Genomic DNA, 26,185 nt, shown 5'->3' on the forward strand with positions numbered 1-26,185 from the left:
CATTGCTTGTTAAAGAAATACATTTTATATTAACAATTCTTTGGATAAATTACTGTATTTTTCTTTGCAAATAGTTTCCACAAGAAAAGATTTCTTTCTTTACACCGATGTTTCCACAGAACAAAACTTAACGCATAAAGAATTTTTGTTCTATAGAAACTTCTCTATGGCAAAAAACTATCCGAAAAATATTTAATGTAAAGATAGAAGTCGCTGGAGATGAATAATATGTATATAAAAAAATAATGGTAATAAATTTTGGAACAATTGTATTGTTTTAAATTCTTTCTCTGAGACCTAACTAGGATGGGGCAGATCAGGCATGTGATCTGTGCGCCATATTTGGGGTTCCACTCCACCACTCTAATGTTCTTTTTAAAAGTAAAAGCATATTCTTTTGGAAATGTATCGGAATTCAGTCCGAATTTCGAATGGCGCCATTTTTTTTATTTGTTTCGGGCGCCATCAATCTTAGTCACGCTCTTGGTTTCTGTATTGAACATAATAATGACAATTGCGATATTTTAAAAAAAGTGATTAGAAATACAGTATTTAAAAAATAAACAGAATCGAATTGAATATTTGTCTATGTAATATTTCGTGTAATTATTATACAATATATTAGAAACTACACGTACAGTCGTTATTCATTTTGAATGAATCACGCTCGTACCGGTATATAAATGCCGCTTTTTAAAATTTAGTACATTTTATAAATATCATTCCTAACTAAAGCTTCCAATTATAAATATTATTAATAAGAACGAACGGCAATTAAAATGAGGAAAATAATAATTGTAATACAATTAATAATAGTAAATTAATTTTTATAAAAAATTTTATATTAATCCTTAAAGTAATTTTATGATAACACGCAAATTATTTTTTTTAAAAATAATAATTTTCTACTTTTAAATGAATAGCAAAAATTGCTTATTAATAAATCAAATCCGAAAACAAGTAAATAGGAACAAGTTCGCATCTACGCCATTTCCTGTCTTGCGTTAAAATGAGTTAATGACGTCACGGACACAAAAGGTGTCCGAAGTGAAAGGATCTAGAAATAAGCTCCGCTGTTAAGAGAGAGAGAAAAAAAAGAAAAGGTAATTTTCTTGCCGAATTTACTAATTGACACCGTTGACTTACATTTTAAACTATCGTTAACGTTTCTAATACGAATTGCGGATTTTAAAATCCAGATTAATTAATAAAAACTCATTAGTTAGGGTTAATCTTTGGGAAAACAAAGTTGGAATTCGAATGATTCCGTACAACGTTCTCGTTATCTGTTAACAAAAAAATAGGAAATAGAAACTTCGCTAACATTTCTATATATTGGGTCAGTAAGTCATGTTTCCATTCGTCCTTCGCTCAAATGATCGAACTACGCAGTTCATATGTTTCTTTTTTTTCCAATTTTTCATTTACATCTTTCATCTTTCATTTTTTTTAATCCTTTGTTTCCTTCCAACTTAATCATTTTACGTAAATAAGTTCAAATGTACGAGTTCTGCTGACACACTTCAGGTTTTATAAGTTAATAAATAAGGAAACTGGAATTTATCTATGGAACTCAGGTAAGATATATTCCTTGTTTATGTATCTATAAATGCGCCTTAACCATTTAAAAATGATCTTTTTTATGTACTTGGAATGTGTTCTGTTGTAACCGTTTCGGTTTTCTGTCCTTACTTAATGAACTGGATCTCGTTAATGTGACGGTTATAAAATTCTTTCCGAAGAATACCCTTTTTAGGTATTATCTTTTAATATTACATATATTAAAATACATTTTTTCATTTTTGTTGAAGTAGAAATTTGCCAAATATCTTCCAAATCAATGACATTGGATTTATAGAACGGTTATCTATGATAGGTTTCTCTGTTTATTTGTGCGATTAGATTTAAATTACTTCTTTAATATTGTATTTCGATTGTGGGATATAATTTTATATTTGCCATTTTTTGTCTGTAATAGTGTTTAAACTTTATATATATATATCTCTGAGGGCATTTATATATAAAATTTAATTTTTCTTTGTTAGTCTAGCTTAAAGTGTCCTTTAATTAAAATTAAATTTTGTTTTATATTTATAATTACATAACTCTGTCCATTAATGGATTTTAATTGAAATTTGAAAATATTTTTTTCTTTATTAGTTTGGCAATGTGACTCGCATTTTATAAATAACAAACTTTTAGGGTATTTATGAAATTGTTTACAGTGTGGGAGAGGAGAACTATTAATAAGGCTTTAAAAATTTGCCAGTCTGCTTGTCTAGTGACAATTCGAAATTTTTAACCGATAAATAAAAACTTTGAGGGAAGTTTTATTTCTACCGGTTATTATTTTGTTAAATTCCTTTTTTAAATGTAAATAAATATTTCTGAAAATTATTTAAGAATATCTTCTGTCATCTGCTGTATGAACATAAAAAGAGCAAATGTTTATTGATTACTAAATATTAAAGGTATGCAGGTTATAATAATGCAGATATTAGAAAATAATAATTGCTTCAATTTCTACAAGCATAAGCAGAAAATCTCTTGAAATTGGCTGATGATAAACTTTGAGCTATAGATCATAGGCCTAATGAATAAGTTAAGTGTGTCATTTAGAGAATCTGATGTTCAATATTGCTTTAAGTATGTTAATATTTGTTTCTATTGCTTAATTCTTAGAAAATATAAATTCTCTTAAACATCTCATGACATAGCTGATAACATATTTTAACATTATTTTTTGAAGTAATAGTTTTCTATAAATGATACATTTATTCTTATATTCATGTTACTTTTACATCCTTTGTTAACAATACTATTATCATATGAACATATATTTTTCCTGTTCCTTTGTATATTATACTGTCGAATGCAACAGTTCATCTGTGATAAATATACACAAATACTAAAATTTTTACCAATATGAAATAGGTATTTGCAGAATTTAATATGATTTAATATTTGAGTATTAAAAATTTGTCTTTGATTTTTCGTATCTTTACTGATGTGTGTTTATTTCGTTCGTATAATTTAAAATATAACATTAGAAAAAAATGTAGATTACAAAGTTATGATATCAATAAACTAATGAGAAAAATCAAAAGGGTATCCATTTTTATTAAGAATTTGCTGAAAAAATACTGAGAATAATATTGAATTTAAACACCTGTAATATTTCATTATCATTAAAATTACGTAAATGGAAAATACAGTGCATTAAGTAATTTTAAATTGTTAGTCATTATAATTAAAAATGGACTTTGGGATTCTAGGACATTGGCAAACTGAAAAGATACTTGGTTGGCTGACATGCCAAATTGAAATTTTTAGGCTCTAGCTATTAATAATCATTAGTTAGGTATTTGGTAATAGATACATTACTTTGTTAAAACTATATTAATGGCAAATACGAATAATAATTTGAACTTTCTTATTTCTCTACTTCATTTATCAGGGATAACTAATTATTTTTTAAGTAAAAATATAACTAATGAATATATAGTTGAAATCAGTGTGAACAAAAATTTGCAAATGCATAAATATATATCAGCCTCACATGGAAAAATTGAAGTCAATAATTATTAACTTGTTTTTTTCTTGTATCCAAAGATTTTATATTAGAATTCTTAAGAGTAAATACGTGTTTAAAGTTAACCATATTTTTGTATGTATAACCCATCATAGCAATTTTTTGAAGGATTCACAATATCTTAAAAAAATTACAAAAGTAAAAATTTATTTGTCATGTTTTCAGAGAATGAGGATAGTGGTGATAACTTCATCTCAACTCCACTATATACATCACTACAACATGTATGCATGCATCATTAAATTCTACATTTGTTGTTTATCAGGTTGGAACAGGGATGATGGTGAGGGCAATCTTCCTAAAACATCATTAAAATGCATTGTCATTGGACTTACATAGGTCCTCAAAGTTTCAGCCTTTTATCTTAATTAGAAGTGGATGAAATTTGAGTTGTAAGATTTGAGGACATGATACAAATTAAGTGAAATAAAAGCATTAAATTCTTGTATAACTTGCCCATTGTATATCCCAGTCTATGGAAGCAACTGTTGCTCTAAGTGAAAGTTTGTAATTGCAATTTAAAATTGGTTTATAATTTGACACATTTGCAAATTCTTTTACACAGAAAACTTGAGTTATAAATACAAAAATATTACCATATTGCAGCCAACTTTTTGAAATGATATTGTTATTAATTGAAATTTTATATCTAATTCCATAAGTCAGTGTTGTTTAATTTTAAAATTATAACAAGAATTTATTGAAAAAATATAAATAGTTTGTTAAAATATAGTTTTGTATTTCTGGAGAGATACTTACATTTCTTTACCATGTTATTTTTATAATTTTTGAGAAAAATCTTTTATTATAATATAAAATAAAGATTGATTAATTTGTAGATTTGAAAGTTCGACTCCCCAAAAAAAAGTTCACAATTCAAACGTATCCACATAGCACATTTACACTCTTTGACTGGTAATGTTTATACACGATGTTCCCTCAAGTAATATTAACAATTTGAAAATTTGTTGCAATGAAAATTTTGAAGAGTAATTAAATTTTTTAGCTATTCTTTTGATATACTTGCTTTGAGAAACTATGCAGCCACTGACAAGTTTACACAATTTTTCTTAGCAAACTTTTATTTGTAATTCATAGCAAGATTTATATTTACCAACTAAAACTTAAACATATAACTTGAACTAAAGCTAAATTAAGTCTAACAAATGTCACTTTTTTCTAAGCTTTGTTTCCAACTACTAATACTCATTTTATCTTCCAAGTTTTTACACCTTATTTTGTTTTATGTTTTCAAGAACTTATCAAGAATTTTAATTTCTTTCTTTTCTGGAAAGGGATGAATTCTTGGAAACCTAAAAGAAACTTTTATTTATTCTTAATTTTAGCTTATCCAAACTGTTTATTTTATCCATGTTAAATGTTGTTTTGAAACTATTAATAAAGAAGACTCATTATTCATTTCTGCAGTATTAGTACTGTAATATACTGTACTTAGTAAGGTTAAGTTCATGAATGCAGAATTCATCTATGGCATTTACCATTAATTTAAATGGCAAAATTTTTTAAGATTACTATAAATCCTTCAATAGACACATGGTCATCCATTGGACAATATACCTAGTCATCAGCTTTATAAGAGACCTGTCCTCTGTTCCATTATTGCAGAATTTCTCATTCAAACTAGTGATAAAGGGAGAAAATAGGTTCAGTATTCTTTCCATTACCACCTCCATGATTTTTCCCACTTATTCTTTCCCAATTAATAAAAACTACAGGTAACTCAGAAGATCTTTTCCTTTTTATTTAATAGAAAAGCACACTACTACACAACAATATTACTACTGTAAGCAGAAAGTTATTACAGTATTATCATATCTTCAATTCAATTGGTGTCATCATCACTCTGGAGGATATTCACCTTCTTTGTCATCATTGCTATAGATTACAATTTCATTATACTCAGCTTCTTCATTGTCTTCTTCCTCCTGTAGCAGACCAGAATTTATGCATTGCTTTCAAGCCTCCAATAACTTCTCACTCCCAAGACAAAGTTCCTTGGATTTCAAACAGTAGATGGATTGTCTTCAGCTGTCTATTTTGATAGTCAATGTGCAGTTTTTGAAGGAGTGGCAGAACATTTCATTTGGAACCAATTCACAGGCTTGTTGAATCCAAGAAGTCATCAGATATTGAGAAGATGCTTTGAATTTTCATTTTGTATAATACTACTACTACTACTACTACTACTAATATTAATCATTAACCATCCAAGAGTGATAGAACATACAAGTGACAAAATACATCCAAGAGTGATGTATTCTGTCCTTGAAAAGTTTATTCCATATCACATCTGCTGCTTGAATATATTTTGTTCAGCTGTCCAGAATAACAGCAATGTTCATGTTAGTTATTCAGCTCCTTTCTTTTCTTGCTGATATGACAGTGATACAAATCCCATAAAAGCAGTCTATGCTGGAAAGAAAATGTGCCATAGATTTTCTCATTCAAGTGTTGATTGAACTTGGGAAACAACTCTGGGAACATTCTGTAGCCTCTTCACTTTATGTACCCCCTTTCAAAATATGATGAAAGGTTTCAATTTTGTTCCATTGCCTTTTGCTGCTAAAGCAACGGTAAAATAATCTTTCTTGTGACTTGGTGTCATGATACTCTTGCTACCAATTGTTGTGATTGTAGTGTTTCCATGCATATCAAAAACACCAATTTCATCCGTAGCTACAATTTCAGAGTCAATGATGCACTTTTCTTCTATGTTTTAAACAATTGTTATGATAGTGTTGTATATAACAAGTAATGCCTGAGAATCTTTGTGTATGCAATATCTTTCATCTTGTGGACAAGTGGTTACATTTCATGAATTTTTCTAGCACCCTCTGCTAGCTTTGAACACTGCATTTTATTTATCACTTTTTTATAACTGGATGAAGATTTCTCTTGCTTTTGTCCATCATCATCCATCTGGACACATTGTTGTTTTCTCTCACTATTAAGAATAAGAGTAATTAGGAGTAAGAGAGACTATTAAGAATAAGAGTAAAGTAAAGATGCTGGCAAGAGGAGGGTATAAGAAGATCAGCAACAAATTAGAAGAAAAGATTCTGCAAAGGATTTATGAGCACAAACATTACCTCTTTATAATAATAGTATAGATGAGTAATTAAAAAATAAACCAACTTTATATAAAAAGTATTTTGTGTAGTTATAACTAGGATTTCTCATTTTCTGATCTTTTGCTTGTCCTGGGATTCCAGGATAAAAGTGAACTGATTCCTGGAATCCTGGGAAATCCTGGCAGAATTGATTTTTAAGATATACAAAACATAATGAAATCAAATGATATAATTATTTTTCATTTTTTAAAGTAATTTAATACATTCTGCAACCTCCAAAATCATATTAATAATGCTGTATAAGATATATATTAAGACAACATAAGCACAATTGTTTCAGATATTATGGGTTCTGATAAGTAAAGAATTTTCAGTGTTCTGCCACAAATAAGCTATGTACTGATTATGACCATTTGTGACATGCTATAACAAACAAAAATTTTAAAAACTAATAAATAGACTTAGAATATATTTGTATTTATTAATTTAACAGTTTGAGTTAATTATACTTTCTATTTGCAAAATCTCCTCAACCTTAGCACAAAATAAGAAAAAAGTGAATTTTTAAGAAATTTGCGGGATTTCCTGGGATGAGAAGAATTTCCCAGTTTAAAAAAAAACAACTGGGATCTCATTCGGGAAACCCTAGTTATAACCTATATGATTGTATAATATAACAATAGATGTTGGAATATTGTTTTGGAACAGTTAACATTATTATATTTATATATTTATCAAGATTTATAACAATTTTATATTGATCCTATTTTTGAGAAACATGTTATGTTTTATTTTTCTATTTGAATTAGAGTTGTTAAGAAGTTTAAATAATCTGTATTACTGTGTTCTAGCAATTTTCACAGGATATGTCTATGGAAAGAATCAGCTTGAGAGCAATGTTGTGCATAATGTCGCTTCAGTTAAACCAATTAGCACATGCCCTAATGATGTCAGCAATTTTCACTTAATATGTCAGGCAATATGTGAATTTTATTTTCTCTCACTAGATGGCAGAGTGACTTTTTTCTTATTAATAATTATGTTAATATTTTATAGCATTCATTAACTGTAAAGAATCGTGCGTTTAACCACTATTGTAGTACCAGTACCAGTACTGTACCACTACTGTAGTTCCAGTACCAGAATGTGAAGCTTCCAATAATACTGTTTATAATGGGAGTGGCATGTTTAATAAATGAGGAAGAAACCAGAAGTAACTTGCCACAACTAAGCGATACTCATTGATTAACTCTCAACTCAAATTGATTCTTTCCATAGACAGACTATAATACTAAATGAAACTTTCAATACATTCAGGAATGAAGAAACCATCTAGAACAGGGATGTCCAGCCCGCAGGCCGCATGCGGCCCAAGGCAAGTTGCAATGCGGCCCAATAAATCAAACAAAACTGACAATTTTTTAATGTTTTATTTATTTCAATCGCATAAACCTGAAAAAAGAAGTTTAACAAAGCTGCGAACCTTTATACTTATATAGTACTATTGAGATGGCTACTTTTTAGAAAATTTTTGGCTACAAATACTAAAAACATCTGGCAACACTTATTTGTTCTTTTTTCGTTTCCACTCAAACTTGACTCATTATGCTTGCTTTTATTTGTGAAACAACAAATTATATTATTTTTAAAATTTATTTAATAGTTGTTTCTTTTTAAGACAAGTAAGTAAATATATATTATTTTGGAATAGATTTNCCCTCAATCGACTCTCCAATGATGTTGCATCGACCCTTGGGGGTCGATATCGACCACTTTGGCGACCCCTGATTTATAATATTGAGAATTTCTAATTTTTTGCCGGGGCCTTAGAACTTACGGGCCCAAGACAATTGTGCTTTTCTCTAGGCCATAATATGAATGTATTAAAACGTATTTTGTATAGGTAGGCCTTTTATGTTTCTATATTATTTCTGTGCAAGTGAGTCGTTTTTATTAAAAATAAAAGATATTTGGGCACATTTACTTACAAATTAAACTTCAATTTGCCAGACTGTCTGTATTTTATAAATAGAATCAGATTGAAATTATTTATTTTTTAATTAATGATAAAAGATACAAAAATAAGTTTATATTTTTGGTGTATGTATTTTTTAAATTAAAATAAATTCGTGCTACAAAAATATGAGAAGCATTTTTATATTTCCATCATCTAACTGAGTATTGTGAAAAATGTAGGATGATCAGCAATTACATAAAACAGTTTCTATAAACATGAAAAAGCATTTTATTTACTTATAAGTCTTATTTAATAAATATATTTAAATTAAATTCAAATCTCTGACTGCAGATTTTCTTGAAAGTTAGAACATTTGCTAATTTTAACCCATTATTATCAAATTCCATTACAACACACAATGTTAAAATTTTAAATACGTGTAAATACGAAATTTAAAATATGGATGTTTCCATATTTTATATTTCGAATACTTTGAAACAAATATATTTTGTATTTTCTTTATTTGTAAGCCTATTTGCAATATGAAATTTTTGGACTGCAATTTGAAAAAATTGTGAGACAAATTCCCACTGTCAAAATCAAGATAGGGTCTGCTGTCAAAATCAAGATCTATCTAACTCTGTTTGTCTGTCCTATCTTGATTTTGAGAACAGAGTTAGATAGATAAAAGCAGAAACCAGATATAAAAAGATTAGGAGCAGGAGGTCCCGATTAACTATGTAAGAACTTCCGGTATCGGAAGTTATATAACTTCAACTCAAAAGTTTTTCCCTGAAAGGAGTTGTTGTATTTCGAATATAATTGATGAGCGTTTGAAAAACTATCCAAACGTTTTATCAGGGTCGTTTCAAGCATTTTTGAGGCCCTAGAACAAAAATAAATAAATAAATAACAGATACAAATGTAAAACAAAAATATTAGTAACAAGCAATTATTTATTGTGACGTCCTCACAATGTCGGGTTGCAACTTTTAATCATATTTTTAATTTAATTTAAAAGATATGCCTTTCACCTCAAATTAGTAGTGTCTTTCTCCTGTACATTATACTTTTCCTGTTAGCAATGGACTCCTGCCGTGTATGTAACTACATTCAGGAGAAAATTTTTGAATTGAAATAACGTAACTTTCGGTGCATACCGAATGTTCGTATAGATCAGTGTTTTTCAACCTTTTTGTATACGCGACCCCTTTACAAGTTAAAAAATTCTGGCGACCCCCCTAGAGCCATATTAAAACTATATCAGTGATTTTAAAAACTATGTATTTACTTTTCTTTCTGTTGAGAGAGATTATTGTTGATTAAGACGAGAATTTGACAAGAATCGACAATAACTTAAGACACGTAAAGTATGAAACTTCCTTTTCATTATAACATTGGGCTCGGGGTGCTGTTCACTTTTTTTTTTTTTTAGGATGAGAAGTTTCGACTTCTACCTTTCTGCTTATTCTTTCTTTTTGCAAGTCAGCTCGACACTTTTACGGCTATCATTTTCTGGGGTGGCCCGTACCCACCCGGCCCCTCCCTGACTACACCTATCGTTGAGACCTGAATGTCGATCAAAAAACCAAACTGTACTGTATAATAAACAGGTACAGCCTTCTCGCTGAAATTGTAGTTTTTTTAATGTAGTGTAGGACCTACAAACACTTGTCTATTTCTTTTACCCGCGACCCCCCGTGTAATGCTTCACGAACCCCCTGGGGGTCGCGACCCACAGGTTGAAAAACACTAATATAGACTATAGTTTATCGGAGCCTCCTGTCCCTAAGTTTTCCATATGGAGTCTATGTAACTCCATTCTCGATATTAAAGAAGGATAGACAGCAGAAGGACAACAGTGGAAATTTATAGGTCTATTGTGGCCGTCGGCCATAGTTTTATATATATTTTTGTTAATTTTAGTTAGGCTTAGTATCTCCTCTGTTCTTTTGTCTTAACTGTTCTAGAACTTTCTCCCTTAATCCCTATTCCCTCGGGTGACATCACCGATTCTGTGAAACAATGTCAAGAAGACAAAAGGAGCAATAACCCCCTGGAGAGGAGGCGAGGTGGAAGAAAGNATCTTTTCCTTTTTATTTAATAGAAAAGCACACTACTACACAACAATATTACTACTGTAAGCAGAAAGTTATTACAGTATTATCATATCTTCAATTCAATTGGTGTCATCATCACTCTGGAGGATATTCACCTTCTTTGTCATCATTGCTATAGATTACAATTTCATTATACTCAGCTTCTTCATTGTCTTCTTCCTCCTGTAGCAGACCAGAATTTATGCATTGCTTTCAAGCCTCCAATAACTTCTCACTCCCAAGACAAAGTTCCTTGGATTTCAAACAGTAGATGGATTGTCTTCAGCTGTCTATTTTGATAGTCAATGTGCAGTTTTTGAAGGAGTGGCAGAACATTTCATTTGGAACCAATTCACAGGCTTGTTGAATCCAAGAAGTCATCAGATATTGAGAAGATGCTTTGAATTTTCATTTTGTATAATACTACTACTACTACTACTACTACTAATATTAATCATTAACCATCCAAGAGTGATAGAACATACAAGTGACAAAATACATCCAAGAGTGATGTATTCTGTCCTTGAAAAGTTTATTCCATATCACATCTGCTGCTTGAATATATTTTGTTCAGCTGTCCAGAATAACAGCAATGTTCATGTTAGTTATTCAGCTCCTTTCTTTTCTTGCTGATATGACAGTGATACAAATCCCATAAAAGCAGTCTATGCTGGAAAGAAAATGTGCCATAGATTTTCTCATTCAAGTGTTGATTGAACTTGGGAAACAACTCTGGGAACATTCTGTAGCCTCTTCACTTTATGTACCCCCTTTCAAAATATGATGAAAGGTTTCAATTTTGTTCCATTGCCTTTTGCTGCTAAAGCAACGGTAAAATAATCTTTCTTGTGACTTGGTGTCATGATACTCTTGCTACCAATTGTTGTGATTGTAGTGTTTCCATGCATATCAAAAACACCAATTTCATCCGTAGCTACAATTTCAGAGTCAATGATGCACTTTTCTTCTATGTTTTAAACAATTGTTATGATAGTGTTGTATATAACAAGTAATGCCTGAGAATCTTTGTGTATGCAATATCTTTCATCTTGTGGACAAGTGGTTACATTTCATGAATTTTTCTAGCACCCTCTGCTAGCTTTGAACACTGCATTTTATTTATCACTTTTTTATAACTGGATGAAGATTTCTCTTGCTTTTGTCCATCATCATCCATCTGGACACATTGTTGTTTTCTCTCACTATTAAGAATAAGAGTAATTAGGAGTAAGAGAGACTATTAAGAATAAGAGTAAAGTAAAGATGCTGGCAAGAGGAGGGTATAAGAAGATCAGCAACAAATTAGAAGAAAAGATTCTGCAAAGGATTTATGAGCACAAACATTACCTCTTTATAATAATAGTATAGATGAGTAATTAAAAAATAAACCAACTTTATATAAAAAGTATTTTGTGTAGTTATAACTAGGATTTCTCATTTTCTGATCTTTTGCTTGTCCTGGGATTCCAGGATAAAAGTGAACTGATTCCTGGAATCCTGGGAAATCCTGGCAGAATTGATTTTTAAGATATACAAAACATAATGAAATCAAATGATATAATTATTTTTCATTTTTTAAAGTAATTTAATACATTCTGCAACCTCCAAAATCATATTAATAATGCTGTATAAGATATATATTAAGACAACATAAGCACAATTGTTTCAGATATTATGGGTTCTGATAAGTAAAGAATTTTCAGTGTTCTGCCACAAATAAGCTATGTACTGATTATGACCATTTGTGACATGCTATAACAAACAAAAATTTTAAAAACTAATAAATAGACTTAGAATATATTTGTATTTATTAATTTAACAGTTTGAGTTAATTATACTTTCTATTTGCAAAATCTCCTCAACCTTAGCACAAAATAAGAAAAAAGTGAATTTTTAAGAAATTTGCGGGATTTCCTGGGATGAGAAGAATTTCCCAGTTTAAAAAAAAACAACTGGGATCTCATTCGGGAAACCCTAGTTATAACCTATATGATTGTATAATATAACAATAGATGTTGGAATATTGTTTTGGAACAGTTAACATTATTATATTTATATATTTATCAATATTTATAACAATTTTATATTGATCCTATTTTTGAGAAACATGTTATGTTTTATTTTTCTATTTGAATTAGAGTTGTTAAGAAGTTTAAATAATCTGTATTACTGTGTTCTAGCAATTTTCACAGGATATGTCTATGGAAAGAATCAGCTTGAGAGCAATGTTGTGCATAATGTCGCTTCAGTTAAACCAATTAGCACATGCCCTAATGATGTCAGCAATTTTCACTTAATATGTCAGGCAATATGTGAATTTTATTTTCTCTCACTAGATGGCAGAGTGACTTTTTTCTTATTAATAATTATGTTAATATTTTATAGCATTCATTAACTGTAAAGAATCGTGCGTTTAACCACTATTGTAGTACCAGTACCAGTACTGTACCACTACTGTAGTTCCAGTACCAGAATGTGAAGCTTCCAATAATACTGTTTATAATGGGAGTGGCATGTTTAATAAATGAGGAAGAAACCAGAAGTAACTTGCCACAACTAAGCGATACTCATTGATTAACTCTCAACTCAAATTGATTCTTTCCATAGACAGACTATAATACTAAATGAAACTTTCAATACATTCAGGAATGAAGAAACCATCTAGAACAGGGATGTCCAGCCCGCAGGCCGCATGCGGCCCAAGGCAAGTTGCAATGCGGCCCAATAAATCAAACAAAACTGACAATTTTTTAATGTTTTATTTATTTCAATCGCATAAACCTGAAAAAAGAAGTTTAACAAAGCTGCGAACCTTTATACTTATATAGTACTATTGAGATGGCTACTTTTTAGAAAATTTTTGGCTACAAATACTAAAAACATCTGGCAACACTTATTTGTTCTTTTTTCGTTTCCACTCAAACTTGACTCATTATGCTTGCTTTTATTTGTGAAACAACAAATTATATTATTTTTAAAATTTATTTAATAGTTGTTTCTTTTTAAGACAAGTAAGTAAATATATATTATTTTGGATAGATTTACCTTAGGTAGCCAAAATGGCCGTGCTTCCGACTGTTCATGGTCCAGAAGGAGTCCTCCCAGAGGGGAACTGCTGAGTGCAAACGTCACTAGTTATTGATTCACAGTATTTCTTGAACAAAATAAATAAAAAAAAAAAGGAAATGCCTACTAAAAATGTAGCTAATCTAACCAAAATGAACCTAACCAAAGCGCCGCCATTTTGGCTACCTAAGGTAAATCTAACCTTTTTTTAATTACTTTTAAATAACTAATTACAGTATTGTCAATTTACCTGTCAGCATGGCTTCTACGACTCAACAAAAAACTGTTTCTAAGAAAAGGAAATATATCGATGAAAGAAGGTTATTTAATGAGAAATGAACAGAGGACTATTTTTTTTCTTGAGGTGAAAAGTGAGGTGCACTGCCTAATTTGTCAAGTTTCAATACCTGTATTCAAAGAGTATAATTTGAGAACGCATTATTCACAAAAACGCTTCCAAATTCGATGCATATCAAGGAGTGTGTTGCTAAGACCAAGTAATGGTACTGAAAAAAGGTCTTATATCTCAACAAAAGGTTTTTAGCAACGTTACAACTTAGACAGACTCCTTTGTGAAGGCTAGTTTTGTAGTCGCAAATTTAATCGCCAAAAAATCAAAACCATTTTCTGATGGCAAGTTTATTAAGGAATGCATGGAAAATGTTGCAGATATAATTTGTCCATACAAGAAAAGTGATATTTCTAAAATCAGTTTGTCTCATCAAACTATTGCAAGGAGAATTGACAATCTCAGGAAATATATCAAAAGCAATTTGAAAAGTAAACCCTGTGGGTTTATATTTTATTCTTTGGCCACGGATGAAAGTACTGACGCTACTGATACGGCTCAATTCACCATTTTTATTAGAGGTATAAATGACGAATATAGTGTAACTGAAGAAATGCTCTCATTAGTGTCATTAAAAGACATGACAAAATCAAGAGATTTATATGAAGCAGTGAAAAGAACCTTAATGTGATTTTCTTTATCCCTTTCCAATATATCTGGTATAATTACAGATGCGGCCTCAGCTATGATAGGTAAAAAAGAAGGGCTTGTAAAATTAATAAAAAACTATGTCATTGATGTCGAAAATTCTCATTTGATGAAGTACTACACCAAGAAAATTTATGCGCAAAAGCTTTGAAAATGGATCATGTTATGCAAATCGTTGTCAAGACTGTGAATTTTATAAGAGCCCGGTGATTATATCATCATCAGTTCCAAGAATTTCTCAAAAATGTTGATGCCGAGTATAGCAATATCGTATATTTTGCAGAAATAAGGTGGCTCAGTCGAGGACAAATGTTAAAAAGATTTTATGACCTACTTAATGAAATCAAATCTTTTATGACATCGAAAGCAAAATCTGTGCCAGAACTTGACGATGCTAACTGGCTTGCAGATTTAGCATTTTTGGTAGATTTGACTGGTCATTTAAATGACTTAAACATGCATCTTCAAGGGAAAAACCAACTTATTAGTGCAATGTTTCAAATCATAAACGCATTCCAGGTAAAACTGAAATTATGGCAGGCTCAATTAAATGCAAACAACTTCTTGCATTTCAACACATTGTTCAAACATATTCCTAAAAAGGGGAAAAAATATGCAGGCCTTACTTTTCGATTAGTTACAAGAATTCGAAAATGGATTTTCGGAAAAATAATTTCAATTTTTGTATTTTTGTGACTTCATTTACAGTCATATACTAATGCTGCCAGCAACTTTTCAAATGGAATGCATAGAGTTGCAATCTGACATCCAACTTAAAGAGAAATTTCATCATGTCTCTTTGTTTGACTTTTATAAATCATATCTACCCAGAGACATATATCCCACACTGCACAGTCATGCATTATTCATGTCATCATTGTTTGGAAGCACCTACATATGTGAACAACTATTTTCAAGAATGAAGAATACTAAGTGTAAAATTAGAACTAAAATATCGGATGAACACCTTGAAGGCTGCCTGAGAATTGCAACTACTTCAATCAAACCAGATATTGACGCATTAGTTTCTCAACAACAATGACAAATATCACATTAGTTTTATGATTTGGACTTATGCATAAAATGTATAAAATAATGTTAAACGAATTCCATGTTTTGTATTTATAATGAAGAAAAGTTCTAAATTTTAAATGAACTTTAGGTATGAAAATTATATATTTTTCCTTTTTTCTTTTTGCTCTTAAGATAGTTGTGGCCCAAAACTCCATATTTTCTTCCAATGTGGCCCAGAGAGACTAAAAGGTTGGACACCCCTGATCTAGAATATAGGAAATATTAACAAACACTTGGCATATATTCATTAAGATTTTTTATTGGGATTTACAACAAAATGATTCAACTCCTCTTTAAAATATTTCAAAACTGTTAGAGAAATTGAGTAGTAATATGGATGATTATTGATACTTGTAAAGATAGATAAAACAAATTGATATGACTAAAACATGTGTTTAATTATTAGTAAAAATAAACAAAACTTAGATAATTTGGTTTATTTATTGTAAAAGCTTATTTGATAAATGCTTCAAAATTTTATTTATTTATTGCCATAATTACAAATTGATGACCTAAAATTAAATATAACTTTCCCAACTAGATTAAAAAATATTTTTATTCTGTTAACTAAGATGTTGTTTGTTGAATGTGTGTCATGTTAAATGTCAGATTATATAAAATAAAAAATGTTAAATTTAATATATTTTTAGAAAAATATATGGAGAAAATAAAATTGAAAAGAAACCTAAAACTATCAGTGTTATTTTAGATGTTGATTTTAGATTAAAGATTCTGATTATGATTTCAGTTCATTATTGTTTTTGCTGTGACTAGTGTTTTGATAAAGTAAAACAAAAACTTTTTGTTGTTTATAGCTAAAATGTAAATAATTAAGTAAATGAAATTTAATTATTTATATTTTGACTGTCAGAAAGAATATTCCATAAAATGCTCATTTATGCAAAGTAAGAATATATTTTGCTTTAGCTGGCATTAAAATACATATTAGAAATTGATTGATTTATGTAATTACTGTAATTCTAAACTTTAATCTTCATCAGATTATATGTAATACTAAATAGCAATTCAATTATGTAATAACCAGAAAATTGAAAAATTGTTTTGTTTAAAGTAATGTTTTTTTAGATATGCTCCTTTATTATTTTGTTAAATACCATCACTTAAACTGTTTTCTAATTTCAGTTAATTTAAACATTTTTTATGGTTGTTTTTTATTTTAAAAAATCTCAACATCCTGTAAATTACAAATAATGATTTATATATAAATCACAACATAATTCTCTTCACAATATTTAAGTTTACAGATTAAAAATTGAAAGAGAAGCAAAAATTTTTAAAGACATCATGTCATTAATGAAAAATTCAAGGACATTACAAAGGCAATGAAGTCTATCCCAGTGAAGTCAAACTGCTTGCTATTAGACCTATAGGATAAGCAGCTGCATAGTGTCCTTAGATCATACAGTTCAAGTAGCAAGGTATAGTGTATATGAATCAATTCTATATCTGATTATTTTAAAACTCTAAAGATAATTGTTAATGTGATTTTATATACTGAAACATAACATTGTCCTGATAAATAAACATAACATTGTCCTGTAAGATAAACATAACATTGTCCTGTAAATTTATATTGAGCTGATTCATTAAACATTCATTTTCTGGTTTTGATATTAATCGAATTATTACATTTATATTACATCTAATCTCTTTGTGACAGTTTAGTTTGTCTGAACTAAATCTCCAGTTTAGTTCAGGCTAAAATTAAACTGTTACAAAGAACATATGAATAAGTAAGATCACAGATCACCTTTAATAATATTTTTTAGAAATTGCATTCTTGTTAGGAAAATGTATTTGAATTGGGATCAATTTAAATTGAAATATTAGTGAATTCAATCTAGTTACAATGTCATCTATGATCATCGTGCATAATTGTTGTAATCATTTTAAAATAATTATAAAATAAATTTTGTATGCATATAAAGAATCAACTTAAATTCTAAACTACAAGACAAGCGTATTTTTATCCATTAAAACTGAACTCATTATATTATACAGCTTGCGTTTTTTTATGTAACTAACATAATGAATCGGCTGAATCAAGGTCAAGCATTGATACTTGTTTCTATTGTAACTTTTGCTCTAACAGGAAAAATATTTTATTACGTCCATTTATATAATAAATTATATAAAGGTGATTAATATAAACTAATTACACTCAACTTACTAAATAACTCAAAAATGAAAATAACTTCACTTTAGAGATAATGTCGAAAATAAAAAATGAAACCAACTGTGTCAACTATAAACGTACACCGCTACATCGCCCAGAAATTCCAGTAATTGTGACTACAAAAATGAAGTTTCTATGTGACTATAAAGTACATTATTTTTTATATCAAATTTTATTATTAAGAAACATTAAATAAATAATAAATAGTAATGAATTAAATTTTTAAATTAAGTTATTACAAATCTAAACATTCCTGAGTGGTGCAAAAAATTCTAAACACGATGAATTAAAATTTCAATATATTGTCATTTGTAAGAAAAGCAAGCTAGTAAAATGTTTAAAAATCTCTTTAAGTATAAATTCTGTTTTAATTAAGTATCTTTTAATTTATAAAAGTGATAGTGCATTAAATCTACCTATTCTCTATAATTGCACCTTGTTATTCTTAATAATCTATAGTTATATTCTGTCTCAGTATTTAAATATTAAGATATAATTANAATTAATTAAAATCTCTTAAAATTTCAATAACTGAATATTTCTGTATATAAATCTTTAACTATGGAAATTAAATAACTTTAATGTAAAATGCTGGTGATAAAAATAAGTCCATGTTTACTTTTAGGCACTGTAATAAATAAATAAATTGCATTATTTATAATTAAAAAATTGAGTCATAATAGGATATTTATCAGTTTTGTCATTGTTAATTTCAGTACCTTAATGTTGTTTCAATTCTCTAGATCTTTCAAATTTACCAATTTTGATCAATGCTGATTTAAACTTAGTGTCAAGTTTTTTCTGCAGAACTCTAATCTATTTTAAAGTATTTCAGTGTATATGTAGTATCATATAAGTATAAAACTTTCAACTGGTGATTTTTTTTTACTAAGGACGCCATTCTAAATGAATAACAAAATAAATTGAAATATTTACAAAAGATATATACACATACCCTGTTTCTCTGAAAATAAGACAGTGTCTTATATTAATTTTTGCTCTCAAAGATGCACTAGGTCTTATTTTCAGGGGATGTCTTATTTTTCCGTGAAGAAGAATTCACATTTATTGTTGAACAAAAAAAATTCCCAAGTTGAACTTAGACGAGAGTGACGTATATCCTGTCATGTCGAACTGAACTTAAATAAAACCGAAGTGCTGGAGTGGACTTTCCACTCTCGCTTCAACTTAACCTTTTTATAGCGTCAACATCGGGCTTGATGACCAATTAGTGCTTACTGAACTGTAGAACTGTGCAAATGTGATGTGGTGTGATTCCCGGCCAACCAATTAGTGATCACCAGCCATAACATTATGCAAATCTGTGATTCCCAAGCCATAGTCGTATGCAAATCATGCCGTGTTATGTGATTGTCTGCTGACCAATCAGTGGCTGTACTTTCAAAAAGCCAACGGCCACTTTCAACCATCTGTCGATGACCTTTACGAGTAAAAAAAAAACTTTGCTAGGTCTTACTTTCAGAGTATGTCTTATTTTCGGGGAAATACGGTAGTAAGGACTGCATGTCTGTCATTACAATCTTTAAGAATGTTATAAATACCTGCTGTTGCCATGACAGTGAGTTAATCTGTTGTCAGAAAAGAGCATCTGTATTATCTGTTCTTCATTTTGGAGAAGTCTCAAATTAGTGCGACCTATCGTCTGTCCAGTACTGTAATTTTATACATTTCTTGTGAAAGAAACATTTCTTATTTAACGGCCATAAAAATTATTTATATTAAGGATGTCTCCAAAGGTCAACAAAGTTTTCGCAGAAAAATAATATCAGAAATCGCGGCCACGATTTGATGCGCTGTTCTGCGACGAAACCAAGCTTTAGCAACGGGCGTAGTCGAACGGTACACACTCGGTAAGCAATCCTACAATTTTTTGTTTATAACGTAGTTTATACGGATTATTTTCAAAAAAATATACGTATTTTGGAAATGTTGAGTCGAATTAGTCTAGAATCGATTAATTTTATGAAAGAAAACCTTTCAAACAGCCGTAATCCGTAAACTATGATTCCTACAAAATTGATTCATAAAGAACGGAACGTATCTACTGTCTTATAGGGGGATCTACTGTATATTATATTATTTAATACAAAGCACATTGCTTCCAGCTTCCCAAAATCATACAAGCCCAAAGGTGAAGTACAAAAATTGGACATGACTAAGAGTGCATTTTCTGACTTTAATGTTGACCACAATGCTTGTGATGTCAATATTGTCACTGGCAATGCAGATACTCCATGCTGATGATCACTTTGACTAAAAAAAAAAAAAAATGACACTTTCTCTTACAGTTTGCACTTCATATGCTGAATGATTAATTGACATATTGGAAATTAATAGGATTGGGAGATTTTTGAATACTGTAATTAGTTTGTAACTTTAAAATTAAAAACAGTTATTAATGAAATCCAAGCAAATAAGCCATTTTTAATTTGTAAAAGTTTTATGCATATCTAGCTCCTGGTTCAATTTGGCAATTAGATCAGCTTGTTATATCTAGTAGCTTTAATTAATCATCAATCCACAAACTTTCAAACCAGGTTACCATTTGCAAAAAATTAGTGGAAAAGAAATGGGATGAAAGAAAATGGAAAATTTTTCCATTTTCTTTCATCCCATTTCATCCATTTTCTTTCAAATTTTCCATTTTCATAACCAATGTTGAAAGAGCATTTATTCTTTCTTCAAATCACTGTATCTGACAGCCAGATGGTGGTGCAGTTAAGGTGACAGCCTACTACTCTAGAAAGTACCTGGGAACAATTATCTGAACAGGTCAAAAAATCCCAGGAATTTTTCAGGTGATGATCTGTCCTGAATATATTAGACCATGTCCCTCACTGCCCAGCTGTCCCATTGTGGACCTAATTAAATTCAAATTTGATTTGATAAAAAAGGCCTTGTAGAATTTACAAGAAAGAATGAGTCAAAAAATAACATCCAGAAGAGAACATTTCACATGTGTATTTTAACAATTAATTCAAATTAAAATAAATTTCTAGGTCCTATTTCATTGGAATGTTTATACTGTATTTGGTAGGTAAAAATAATCATAATTGAAATTTTAGGATGATAAATTAGGTTTAATTTTCAATAATACTGCTTTCAAAAATTTAAAAAAGGAAACTCAAACTACTTGTAAAGATTAAAAATATGCGTTAAAAAACAAATTTTCTTAAGTCTGTCTTTCACATTCACCAGGAACAAAAACAAAAGGTCATTTGTGATGGAAAATTGTTTTTATTCCTGGTGAATATGACAGATTTAAGAAGGCAATTTAATGTATATTTTTAATGTGTAAATATTGTCAGCCAGTTTTAACCTGTCGTCACACGTGTGCTCATTCGAATATAAATTGCAGACTCACGGTCAATCCAGCACCAAATTAAAAAATTAATTAATAAAAATTTATCATCGAAAAACTGATATTTTTACTTTAATCTAGCTTTTCGATATGTTTCTAGTCAAATTCTGTCAAAAAATCTTCAATAAATTATAATTAAATTAATTTTTTAATATTTAAAGGTAATTAGCATAAATTACAAGGTGTCATGTTTCATCTTCACTCTTGTTCAAAAAAGACACATGCTGATGTTTATTTTTACTTCTACTGGTGTTTAGGCTTTTATTTCAATGTCGTTGACTGCTTTGGTTACACAAGGTGATGAGGCAGGCATCGTGTGATCACATATCTCACTTTTTTATTAGAAATTTCCTTACTTTAAAAGTTTTAAATTTTTTTTCTTGATTTTAATTATATTTAACTATTTCGATGGATTATTATATTATAGTATTATCTAAAGCTACAGATATTTTTTTATTAAGTTTTATGCATTTATGTGTTAATTTTTATGTATAAAATATGATGCTCAAAAATTAAATATTATCAAAAATGCTAAACTGTAAAGTTTTCAATTTGATGCAAGGTGGTGTGCTAAGAATAGAGTAAATGTCAAGGCACTTTAATTAATATGGCAGTAGGACTCGATTTAATTACTTTTTCATTTCAAAAGTTAGTGTTATTTTAATATAATTTCAGACACAATGCATGTTTTTTATAATTAATAAATCTGTATAGAAATAATATTTATGACTGACTTTATTTAAAAAATAAAATAACAGAATAAACAGGTAATAGAAAAAATATGTTTATGTAATACTAAAATGTTCTACTTCTACTTTCAATACAAGATTTATACAAATAATAACTAACAAGGAGAGCCTATGGCTTTGGGGTAACGGATTTTGACAATCTTTGGTGTAGAAGTAGTACACCATGTGAGTGTATTATGTGTAAAATACTAAAGTGCAATACTCAAATATAATCAAGAAAATCGAACTTAAAGTTTTTTAGCACTTTATATATAAATTATACGTACTTCTATTTGAGCGTCCTGTGGCAGAGTGGTAACGAGTCCGATTCATAAGCTTGAGTTCTCGGGTTCGATTCTCGCGTATAATTTTTTTTTAATTCATAAATACTTATAATGTATTTATTTATTTACTCATTCATTTCTTATTATTTATTTATTTTAATATATTATATAACTTAAGCCCATAACCCGAGAAAACTCGGGCAAGTTACATAGCGTTACATAAAACGCGGTCCTTAAATTTTTTTTTTTTTTTTGAATTTTTGGAATGTTTTTTGTCTCCAAATTTTTTCAAAATTTTTTTCCTGCGCTAAAAAAATTTATCGCGATTTTAATGAGCCTTTGAAAAGGCTCGATTAAGGCTTAATTGTTTTTTAATGGGATTTTTTATCAAATTAATTCATCGTTCTAAAGTTCTAGCGCACGGATTTTCTTTCCTTAAAGTTATTTAAAGCTAGTTTCTGATGTCAAAAACGACCTCCGATAGTTTTTTAATTTTTTTAATTAATATATTTTATTATATATAAATTTAATTAATTAGATGGGGTCGGAAATCGCAATTAAAATTTCAATTTTTTAAAAATATTTAAAAATATAGGCCTAGCTAGTAGTCACCCTACTTTAAACCCTTGTCATCCCGAGACGTCTATGAGAATGTCCCGGGAAATCCAACTCCAGCTGTGTTCAAGGTCATCCAGATGTGTAAACAATGACTCATCGGTGTTAAATTTCACAGAAAGGCGAGACAAAGGAAAATAAAATTTGAAGATTTTTCTTCAAAATTAACGCATTTCTTTCGTTTTTTTTCAGTTTTTAAGTATTTTTTACGTTTAAATAAATTAATCTCAAAAATGTCTATGTCCTTAAGGAGTTAAACAAGTTCTCGTTTAAACATACCTTGCAATTGTAAAAAAGCAGCATTTATTTGTTGTTCTTGGTGTAGACAGAATTTTTGTTTTGAATGTTTTTATCATAAGTATCATTCACGATCATGTACATCTGACAATGCTATGTAATTATATAATATTGCTTCAATAAATTATATTCGTTTTTCTTGGTTATATTTGAGTTTTGCACTTTAGTATTTTACTTCACTATGCTGCTTTGATACATCACTGTATAAAGAGTTATCATCAACAGTTTTTTCGTCACAACATGAAGAACTTGCTTCTCTTGACGACATTTTTTAATTATAAAATAATTTTTCAAAATAAGTTTTACTACACAAATACGTCTATTCGTGTCGAAATTTAGAAACGAACTGTTAAAGAGTGAGTGAAAAAGAACTCTGATAGAAAAACGCTCCTAGTGAGAATTAGATCGGTCACCGTTAGTGATAACAATTAGATGGGAAAGTTGACACATAGGTGTCAAGAATGCGCCGTTATTGTCAACAAAAGTATAAAAATATTAGACTTGGAATAGTAGAAATTAAATTAAAATAAATAAATAATAAGAAATGAATGAGTAAATAAATAAATACATTATAAGTATTTATGAATTAAAAAAAAAATTATACGCGAGAATCGAACCCGAGAACTCAAGCTTATGAATCGGACTCGTTACCACTCTGCCACAGGACGGTCAAATAGAAATACGTAAAATTTATATATAAAGTGCTAAAAAACTTTAAGTTCGATTTTCTTGATTATATTTGAGTATTGCACTTTAGTATTTTACAGGTAGTACACTCACATGGTGTACTACTTCTACACCAAAGATTGTCAAAATCCGTTACCCCAAAGCCGTAGGCTCTCCTTGTAAGATATACAGAATAAATTGATAATATAAAATATGTATATGTTTATACATTTTACATTATACAATGCTACAACTTTATGTACATACTTTACATCTTGTATTGCATGAATTATAAATTGTGTGTGCAAAAAATGATTTTTTATTTTCTATGTTAAGCATTAAGGGGTTGCTTTCATGGACTTAGCAGACAGGACCTTTTGGATGCAGTATCCACCAAATGAACAACTTTTATTGATATATATATACAAGATGTGACAATTAAATTCCAGGACTGGGGTAATAAAAGGACACAAAGAACATATAATGAAAAACCCTTTTAATATGTTTCAAAGTTGCGAGAAGTGCATTGTCCTGGAGGGCAATGCACTTCTCGCAACACTTGTACAAGTTCTTGAAAAACTCAGCAAAGTCACTTCCGTTGACAGTTCTCAATTCTTTGGTCACATTGTGCTGTATGTCCTCCAGGTCATCGAATCTTTGTCCCTTCAATGTGATTTTGATTTTTGGAAACAAAAAATAGTTGCAAGGCAAAATCTGGTGAGTATGGAGGGTGATTCAACTCCACAATGCCACATTTGGCCAAAAACTCCATGATAATAGTCGCAGTGTGTGGGCGGGCATTGACGTGCAGCAGTACCCAGCTTCCTCTTGCTGCAAACTGAGGCCTAACCCGACGAGTTGTTTCCAGATTGAAAGCAGTTGTCTTCGCTATCATCTGAATAGACATTTGACAGTCATATCGCAGAAAATCTCTGATTTTTTCGATGTTTTCCAGTGTTTGAACTGATTGAGGTTATCCAGGGCCAGCATCGTCCTCAAGGTCTTCCTGACCATCCCTGAAATGCACAAACCACTCGAAAACACGAGAGCGGGATAGGGCATCATTCCCATAAACTTGCATGATGAGGGCATACATCTCTCTGTTGCACTTTTACCCAACTTGTAACAAAACTTAATGTTCGCTTTTTTGTTCCATGACAAAAACGTGATAGCACTTTCTCACAGCAATATGTGAATGGAGTACAGAAAAAGAACTAGTTGCGAGACACGAACAAATCTTTGCAGACAAGTAGCCAGATGGTTGAACTATTATCACAAGTTTAGACAAGTTTCTGCATGCAGACACTGCAGCACTACATGGCCAGTTCTGGAATTAAATTGTCACATCTTGTATGTCAATAAAAATTGTTCATTTGTTGGACAACTTATATTGTTTCAATTGGAAAAGAAGTGAGGGACAGGGACCAGTAGAATCCTAGGTTGGTTAACACAATTTTACTGTCATTGTTGTCAAGGAACCAATATCCTCCAGGAAGACGACAACGTTTAAAAGTCCTTCTCACCCATCATGTTGCCGTTGCATCTCAAGTGTTTGTAAGCAAAATTTTACGATTTTAACTTTTAATAAATGGAAATTCTTTAACCTACATATTATTGCCTTACATTTTTTATTCATAAAATTAAAAAAAATACAAAAATTATATCGGACATTGTGTCATAAAACTTTTAAAATAATTAGAAGATACAAATGGAAAAAAATGAAATCATTTCTGGGTCAAGTTTGAGTGATTTAAGTGCAAAGGCATGCTTTGCTGCAGCAACTATTTTTAATAACAGCGACTGGCAGGAAAATTGAAACCTTAGATCAGGCACACTAGGGGAAAAAGTTCATGTACTGTACATCCAGCTGTAATTATTCTGGGAATTATCATATGTGCTTTGTACTTTGGATTCACGGGTATATTACTTTTTATTCCAATAATAGCAATGTTTAATGTATCAGTGGAATATAGTGCTGATTCTACCCAATTTCTTAAATAAAAATAATGAAACACTTTAAGTAAGAACTAAACTATGCATTGTAAAAATTAAGAAAAATTAGTCAGGTTGTAATTTTTCAAAAAATTCATATTTTTACGCTGATTAATTAAAAATTAATTAGTGCCTAAACAACTGCGG

The 26,185-nt window shown here is 29.8% G+C and overlaps 1 protein-coding gene across 4 annotated transcripts in view; it reads left to right on the forward strand.

The window, feature by feature from the left end:
• Positions 1 to 972: 972 nt before the first annotated feature.
• LOC111636091 (protein Mo25-like) overlaps positions 973 to 26,185 on the forward strand; it is a 49,512-nt gene continuing 24,299 nt past the window's right edge. For 2 of the 4 annotated variants that reach the window (XM_023381263.1, XM_023381261.1), the window contains exons 1-2: positions 1,036 to 1,103; positions 17,136 to 17,316. The gene's annotated coding sequence lies outside the window, so the exon portion shown is untranslated. Of the gene's footprint in view, positions 1,104 to 17,135; positions 17,317 to 26,185 lie in introns of all 4 variants that reach the window. The other 2 variants (XM_023381262.1, XM_023381260.1) reach the window with 1 other exon arrangement.

This window comes from Centruroides sculpturatus, unplaced genomic scaffold, assembly GCF_000671375.1.
Source record: "Centruroides sculpturatus isolate CEXI.00-Female unplaced genomic scaffold, Cexi_2.0 scaffold731, whole genome shotgun sequence".
Classification (NCBI taxonomy): Eukaryota; Metazoa; Arthropoda; class Arachnida; order Scorpiones; family Buthidae; genus Centruroides; species Centruroides sculpturatus.